The following is a 6,587-nucleotide window of genomic DNA, read 5'->3' on the forward strand; positions in this document are numbered from 1 at the left end:
TAAAACAGCTAACTGCAGTTGGTTTGTCATGTTGGACTAAAACAATTCGGTTATCAAACTAAAAAAAATTACAATAAGATTCGCACAGGGCACACAAAGGGCAAAAAGGACAACCACCACAGACCGCGGGGCCAATATACACATAATAGAAACCTGAAGGGCAGATCACACTGAATATAGCTAGCTAGTAAGCTAGTTACTTCAACACAGCAGGATCTGCTACCACAGGCAGTACATACACAACACTGGGGGACACTAACACAAGGGAATCATAGATGTAGGCTACCCCGTGCGATATACAGTAACGTGTTACACGGTAAAACAAATTTAAAATATAATAAAAACAAAATGGCAAAACAGCAGCAAGCAATGTCCTTAATTCACCATGAAGGCAGATATTATTAGCCAGGCAGCACCACTCAGTCTATGGCCACCTCCAAGACAGCAAGGAAGTTACCCATCACATAAAACAGCAGATGGTAAGGCTTTTTTTCTTGCTACTAACCATACAGTGCATTTATAGCCGCTCACCTTGACTGACTTGTGTGTTAGCAAACCGGAAAACAGCTATGTTGTCAGCCCTGCCTAGCATGCCTAGCTTGCGTGTGCAAGCGCATAGACTGTATTAGAACACAGTTTGGGAGTGATGTTTGCCCATTCTTCTTAGTAGATTTGCTCCAGGTTATTCAGGTTGGATGGATGATGCTTGTGATCACAGTTTTGATATAGTGCCACAGATTAACACTGGTATGGTTCTTCCTTCATTTTTAACAAGATGGCCAGTTCCTGCTGATGAAAAGCATCCCCACAGCCTGATGCTGCTGCCACCATACTTCACTGAAGGGATGGTGTTTCTTGGGGCACATGCAGTGTTAGGTTTGTGCCACACATAGAGCTTTGAGTTCTGGCCAAAAAGCTCTATCTCGGTCTCATCTGACCACAAATAATTATCCCACATCTTAGCTGGGTCACTCTCATGCTTTCTGGAAAAGCCAGTTTTATGAAGGCTCCTGATATGGTTTATTGGTGCACCTTTACTCCACTCTCAGCCACCAAACTCTGTAGCTCTTTAAAAGTGATTGTTGGCCTCTAAGTCTCCTTCTTACTTGGATGCTGAGTTTTGAGCTTCTAGACAGTGCCTGGGTGGTCTGATGCAGCTTCTATTACTTGATTATTGATCCAACAGTGCTGACTGGGATGTCCAAACACTTGGATTTTATTTTATATCCCTTTTGTAATTCATGCATTTGTATTACTTCATCCAGGGGCGCCCACAGGATTTCTTCTTAGGGTACACACAGAAACCTGACCCCGCACGTGCATGCACGCACACACACATGCACACACACATCGAGAGAAAGCTGAGAGAGAGAAACGCCACTGACTGATTAATGAATAATTAAATCTGGCCTACCTATTAGAAGTTTACTCTCCTTCTCCCGGTCACATCGAATTGTTTGAGTACTTCCTCACAGACCAGACATTGATCATATGGCCTAATTGAAGAGCATTTAGCCAGAGGAGAAATATGAAGTGGACTTGCACATGATCTGTGAATATCAGTAAACACTCAGAGATGGTCACCATGTCCTGCCTGCTACTTAATAAAGTCGGTGTATCACAGTTTGTTGTTTGTTTTATAGCTACTTTCCTCAGTGTGCCGACAGCTAGCTGCAGGTGACTAGCAAGCAAAACTTTAGCTTGCAAGCTAGCTAGCTAATTGATACACCTAGTTAGCAAGCTAATGTCTGCTTTGAAAGAAATTGAAAAAAGCATAATAAATGCCAAATGTTAATAAATGCTCACACTATTATGATCATACAGTCCAAAAATGGTATATATGTGTCATCTTTTACATGTAATATTTGGCAGAAAAGCTGGCCCAATAATCCGCCAATCTCCATCAGAGACATTATATGGGACGTTAGCTTGGCACCCAATATTACTCATTGTGCAGATTTTCCCCATTTGTGTGCTACGTAGCTATAATTTCGACAGTAGAGTGGGCTTTGGGTGTTCATTTTTCACCTTAAGAATATGATAGGCCTGCCTTTTTCCGGGTTACACCTTTACCAACACAGCAATTGGCCGTTGGGTGGAAAAGCGGGACTTCCCGGCTTAATGCAACCGCCAAATTGAGCATTATGACCAATTTCATATTTCAACAAGTGGTCTGTCTCCTCCTTTTTAATGTCTCTGACACACCTCTCTCTCTCTCTCTCTTTCTCTCTCTCTCTGTTCTCTCTCTCTCTCTCTCTCTCTCTCTCTGCCTCTCTATGACTCTCTCTCTCTCTCTCTCTCTCTCTCTCTCTCAATTTTCAATTTCAAATTTCAATTCCAAAGAGCTTTATTGGCATGACAAATATACACATACACAACTATCTTTCTATCTCGTGGAGTGCTCACAAATTGGGAATCTCATGGTATGCACTGTGCGTACAGCCGTACAGCTGTAGGCGCCTGTGACTTCATCTCTAACTTCTGTAGAATGCTCTTCAGTCTTCATGTTCAGTGTCCGACCAATGATCATTAAACAGAGTGGGGTTTTTATCCAGAAGACTTTACAGTTATGTCAGGAGTATCTACTGACAGCGGTAATTGGTTTCACTGTACTCCCTAGGAAAGCAAGGGGGCTTGGGTTATTTCTATTATTGAATTGTGGGCTTTTTGACAGGGTTTGCTGCCTGGTGTGTGCTCCGCACCTGTTGCTTATCTGAATAAGGGGACACCAGGGCTATTTAGGCAGGTGAGTGGGAGCAGCACGGCATGCGTGGACGAGAGGTTGTCGGTGTGTATTTCAGGTGGCTCCAGGAAAAGTGGCGACCAGAAGAGCTTACGGGGCAGGCCAAGCTACTTCCCCTCTTATATTTCTGTTTTTGTTCTGTGCGTGTGTGGAGCCTCCCCCACGGCGTTAGGACATCCCCTGGCAGAGAAAAGAGTGGTCCTCTCTCTCCGTGCCCAGGCGGTAGGGGCACCAGATCACAGAATGTTTTGCAGTGAGGCATGAGTGTGGAAGGATATTGTGTGGTGTGTGGGGTTGCTCTAAACTTTTGAAATTTTGTGTGTGTATTCTTCTAATCAGCAAAATAAAGAGCATGTTGTTCGTACTCACCTTGTCCTGGTGTCCTTGTGGCGGGCGGATCCCTAGGAGGGAATGAACCGGTTGGAGCGGGGCTAGGCATTCTGTCCACTCCTGACAATTACTTTAATGGTTCACAGGTAATGGCCAATGGTAAGGCAATTGTGTCTTCATTAGAGCAATTTCTTCATCTGTGTAAACTTGGAGTTTCCAGCACAGGGGTTGAATACTTATACAAATGCCATATTTCAGTTTTTTATTTTTCTTAATATTATGTAACATAAAACCAACATTGCCTTTCAGTCTTCTTAAATTAAAAATTACACTGAACAAAATGTAGATGCTCTGGCAGTTGCTGTTTTTTTCCAGCTAATTCATGAAAGTATGTATCATTTACCCTAATACAGTGCACTACAGGCTGAAGCTGGTTTGTTGTACACATTTTACAGCCCTCTGCATGGAGAAGAAGAATGATATCAAAGTGTATGTCATGGACCCTCAAATCTTCATCTTCAAAAAAGTTAGATGAGAGACCAATCAAAGTTTCCCTCAAAGCAAAGGTGCGTATGCAAATACAACCTCAATCACCTGTATGCTTCATTCAGTGGTAATCCACACAGGTGACTGCAGCACCAAAGCTCAAGATACTTTTGGGCACCTTGCAAATCATCAGGCACCTATGAATTGTTTGGATGATGTAGTGCGTTGGGTCATTTGTAGACTGAAAAATAGCCATAACCTGCATGCGAGTCAAAGAACTTCATCCATCTTGCCTCAACACATAGCGCACAAAAAAACAGTGTTGAATCTGTTATGGTATGGGAAGTGATCCCAATTATTATTCTGCTTAGTTGAATTACAGACAAGACAATATGAATCCATTTTAGGTGACCAGGTATACCCTTTGGTGCAGACGTTGATTCTTCAAGATGTTCCCGTATTGCAAAAAATAACACCCTCATATGCACTGCTAAATGGAGTTCAGAGTGGTTTCATAAACATGAGGATGAAGAATGCTACATGGTCTCCCCAGTCACCAGATGTAAACATCATTATGCCTTTATTTGAGCTTCAGGAATAGAGAGTGCAGATTAGATTTCTACCTCCTTTATCTTTCAAAGAACTAGAGGCTTTCCATCTTGAAGAATGGTTCAATGTCCCTGTTGAAACTGGACTCAAGGTGTTGTAAAGGCAAAGGGAGGCCATTAGCTTGTCAAACCCCTATATTACTGAATATAACAACATGAATAAATAATCTGTAATTGAATCTACATAACACAACATTATCTAAACAGAAAACTTACCTTGATATTTTTAAGTTCAAGAAAGAGAGCCTGACTAGCATTACACTGAACTATTTTCCGAAACTGATGAGCAGAAAATGCTTCGCTTGGCTCAAAAACTAACATATAGCCGCATATACCAGCCATCTGTTATTAAAGATGTGTGTGAAATGCAGGGGTAGAGTTGTCATATCAGAAGTTGGGGGGACTCATATCATGGAGCCTCTATGAAGAGTTTTTAAACATTTTAGGATTTTAGGTGGATAATTTTTGCCTTCTGTTCATATCATTCCTTACATTTTAGTCATACTGTACTACAAATGACAGACGAAATTAATTTATTTAGCAGATGCTGTTGGAAAGATACAAACGAGGCATTTTCCCTCACTGCCCTCAGCATCTGTTCGTGCTCTAATTTTTATGTAATTATAATATTGATACACCTACTGATAACACTACAAATTATATTTACAATAATATTTTATTAATTGAATGAAAGCATTACTGACATACTTACGAATGGCCACACCCCAAAAATGGGCATGGGAGACCTCCACTACCAAAATGTTGAAATGGATGCATTAAAAGGAAGCCACTAAAAATGACACAGGACTTTAGTGTAACATTATGTTATCATTACAATTACTGTGCATCCAGGACTGAACATGAGGAATAACTTCCTACTGTTCCCTCCCTGAGCGACTGAGCTAGGCTGGCAACTAGCATTTGTCCCTGTCTGCCATTTTACCTTTAACAATGATGGCAAAAGAGATAAGCAAAGCATATTAGTTATATTAGCCATCTCAACAGATCGACTCCTGTATGTTGTTAAGTATGGCTTGTAATATATGAAAATAAAAATCATACTGTTGCAATAAAAAATGTCAAATTGTCTACTTTGACACAAGCTATTTAATCACATTTAAGTGTGTTCCCTTCATAAAGTGAGATGGTCTATGAGCAAAGTTTGAATAATCTACCACGCGATGTCTCAGACGGAAGCCAGCCTGTGGTTGACGAAGGAAACACAAACTGAACAAGACTATCAAAATACATAGTCACATACTGAAAGAACTGGAGGGACTGAAAAAATCTATGAGTCAGTAATCTTATTCTTTTTAGTCATGTACTGAAAGGACAGTGGTATTCAAACCATGGAGCATAAATCCTAGAACGGTAATGTTTTGCATTGAATATGAAGAATTAATATTATGAATGGGTTTGAAATGAGACATTAAAAAACAGAGAAGAAACAGGCAAAGAGATTAAAATAATAATCAAACAAGTCAAAAACATCAATTCCATTACGTATTTTGTGTGCAATGCTCAGATAATTATTAAACTCTACTCTATGGCTTCAGGGGCATAAATCTGATGCTATACTACTCATGTTATGCATTTCCCAGATAAGGGGTGGGCATCATTCAAATTGTGCAAAATTGCTTGAACTAGTGGTTGTTTGTGGAATCTCTGCAATAATGGAACTTAGTGGTACTGTGAGATCAGATGGAAGTTCACAAAGACTATGTACCATCATACCTATTTTAGGTATACCTATATTACTATGTAGCTAGTGTTACTGACAGAAAAATGGATCGTTTCATGTTGTTGAAAAGTAGTACTGCAGCACTGCCCTGGATTATATACCACTAAACCAATAAAGGTAAGGAAATACCTCAAGCCTTTTTGAATTTTGGATTTCCCATGTACGTACAGAGTGGTCAGTGAGTGAGATCCAAATCACTGTTAATTTCTATTATTCCAGTGTTGGATAATGAAAACATGGCATGTGAGATTCCAATAGGTGTCAGCAGTACTTTACAAATGTATTTGCAGTGCAACATACTTCCCTGCAACAGAGGACATTCATCATATTTGTCATGGATGAGTATATCTGCTAGTTATATTTATACCACAGCTGAGGCAAATGACAAATTCCGAATGGTGAAGAAGGTGTGTTTCATTTTCAGCAACGCCACCCTGACATTTTAATGCATGCTTTTACAATTTAATGTAAAATTTTGTTTTTTGTTTTTTAAAATTTCTCCAAAACTCCTCAATGAATGCATATAGCTAGACTTTATAAAGATGACAAGTAGCTGTGACCTAACTGGAACTACTAACTTCAAATTGTATGTACTGTATGTATTAAAATAAAGCACTTTAGGATGGTTAACATGCCCTGGGCTCTGCCTCAGGGCCACATCACACCACAGTATTGCACA

Source organism: Megalops cyprinoides, chromosome 8 (assembly GCF_013368585.1).
Source record: "Megalops cyprinoides isolate fMegCyp1 chromosome 8, fMegCyp1.pri, whole genome shotgun sequence".
Lineage (NCBI taxonomy): Eukaryota > Metazoa > Chordata > Actinopteri > Elopiformes > Megalopidae > Megalops > Megalops cyprinoides.